Below are 2,508 nucleotides of genomic sequence, written 5' to 3' on the forward strand. Positions count from 1 at the left end.
CAGGTGTGGCAAACTTTGGGCTGCCCAGCGTAGACCAAGTACCCTCGACTTCCCCCGATAGCGAAGCTGGAGGGAAGGTGGATAATGGTTCCACTGGCATCGACCTTCAAGGTCACCTTGACCTGCCGCTTGCTGGTCCAGATCCCAAAGGGGTCCTTGACATTAGTGCTGCTGCCGGCCACCTCGACGTACCTGACGAGAAAGGTGAGTACATCCACCACCGGAACATGGGGGTTGTAGAGGTGAATCGTCACCACCCGGTCCCGTTGTGACGGAAGTGTGACGAGCCGCTCCGCTGTGAGGATCGACAGTGGCGCCCGGCCCCCTTTCTCCTTGAATGTTTTTCAGGAACTTGATGCATCCCGCCACGTTCCGGAACGTCACGTCGAAATATCCACTGCTGGGGAAATCCTGCAGGCAGAAAATGTCCGTCGGTTGAAATCCACAGCAATCGAGAAGGATTTTCTTGATGAAGAAGGTGCGATCGACCGGTGCATTTCCTTCCTTGTCCTTCACGACCACCCGAACAGTGTTACGCACTTCCTGGCCTGAAGCTCGAAGATTGGTTATCGCCATTTCACTCAAAGCCTACCCAGGATCAAAAGGCAATGATCATGGTCTCTTCTCTGCCATGTAAGCACTGATAAGAACAGATACTACACTTGATCTTAGCCAAAAGGCAGAGAACTTTTTTATTTATTTCCAAAATATACTTTATTCATAAAAATCTCTAAAAAAATACATTCCCAAACAGTTTAAAACAGCATCAAGTCAAAAAATACAAAATGCAAGGGAGATCAGTTTCCTTCAATACAAGCATGAGTTGCCTCACAACCCTTCCATTTCATTTGTCATGCCATAAACATTTTTACATTTTACAGCAAATGAAAATTTTTCCGATACAGTTCGAGGAGTTTCCCATGGATCCAGCCCCTCAGTTCAGCTTGGTGGGGGGACCTTACACTGTGGTCTTTCCCCATTGAGCCTTTGCTGCGGCTGCCCCAAGCTTTAGTGCGTCCCTCAGCACGTAGTCCTGGACCTTGAAATGTGCCAGTCTGCAACATTTGGTCGTGGACAACTCTTTGCGCTGGAAGACCAGCAAGTTTCGGGCAGACCAAAGGGCGTCTTTCACCGAATTGATAGTCCTCCAGCAGCATTTGATGTTTGTCTCGGTGTGCGTCGCTGGGAACAGCCCGTAGAGCACAGACTCCTGTGTTACAGAGCTGCTTGGGATGAACCTCGACAAAAACCACTGCATCTCTTTCCACACCTGCTTTACAAAGACACATTCCAGGAGGAGGTGGGCAACCGTCTCTTCCCCACCACAACCACCGCGGGGGCATTGATTGGAGGGGACGAGACTTCGGGCGTGCAGGAAGGATCTGACGGGGAGGGCTCTTCTCATCACCAGCCAAGCTTCATCTTGGTGCTTTTTTGAAAGTTCTGGTGATGAGGCATTCCGCCAAATGACTTTGGCGGTCTGCTCACGGAACCATCCGACAGGATCCACCGTCTCCTTTTCCCAACGGGCCTTGAGGACATTCCGTGCAGACCACTGCCTGAGGGATCGGTGGTCAAAGGTGTTTACTCGCAGAAACTGCTCCACGAAGGATAGGTGGTACGGCACGATCTAACTGCATGGAGCGTTCCGCGGCAATGTGACCAGGCCCATCCTTCGCAACACCGGGGACAGATAGAACCTCAGCACGTAGTGACACTTGGAGTTTGCGTACTGGAGGTCTACACACAGCTTGATGCAGCCGCACACGAAGATGGTCATCGGGATGAGGGCCACGTTGGGTACATTTTTCCCGCCCTTATCCAGAGGTTTGAACATCATGTACCTCCGGACCCAGTCCATTTTGGATGCCCAGATGAAGCGGCAAATGGATCGGGTGACCGCCACAGCGCAGGAGTGGGGTATGGGCCAGACCTGCGCCACATACATCAACAACGTGAGCACCTCGCACCTGATGACCAGGTTCTTACCCACAATGTAGAGAGATCGCTGCCCCCACATGCTCATCTTTTGTTGTACCTAGGCTACTCGCTTCTCCCAGGTTTTGGTGCACGCCCCGGCCCTTCCGAACCATATCCCCAGCACCTTCAGGTAGTCTGACCTGACGGTGAAGGGGACAAAGGATCGGTCAGCCCAGTTCCCAAAGAACATGGCCTCGCTCTTGCCGTGGTTAATTTTGGTTCCCGAGGCCAGTTCGAACTGGTCGCAGATGCTCATCAGTCTGCGCACGGACAGCGGGTCCGAGCAGAAGGCGGCAAAGTCATCCATGTACAGGGAGGTTTTCACCTGAGTGCCTCCGCTGCCTGGGATTGTCACCCCTCTTATGCTCGCATCCTTCCTAATAGACTCAGCAAAGGGTTCAATACAGCAAACAAACAAGACCGGGGAGAGAGGACAGCCCTGTCTGACTCCAAATTGGATCGGGAAACTTTCCGATTCCCACCCATTGATTGAGACTGCGCTACTGATGTTTGTGTAGAGTAGTTTGA

The 2,508-nt window shown here is 52.2% G+C and overlaps 1 pseudogene; it reads right to left on the reverse strand.

Annotated features, from left to right (window-relative positions):
• Window positions 1–561: 561 nt before the first annotated feature.
• Window positions 562–692, reverse strand: LOC137369493 (U2 spliceosomal RNA; annotated as a pseudogene).
• Window positions 693–2,508: the final 1,816 nt, after the last annotated feature.

Source organism: Heterodontus francisci, chromosome 4 (genome assembly GCF_036365525.1).
Source record: "Heterodontus francisci isolate sHetFra1 chromosome 4, sHetFra1.hap1, whole genome shotgun sequence".
NCBI classification, from domain to species: Eukaryota; Metazoa; Chordata; class Chondrichthyes; order Heterodontiformes; family Heterodontidae; genus Heterodontus; species Heterodontus francisci.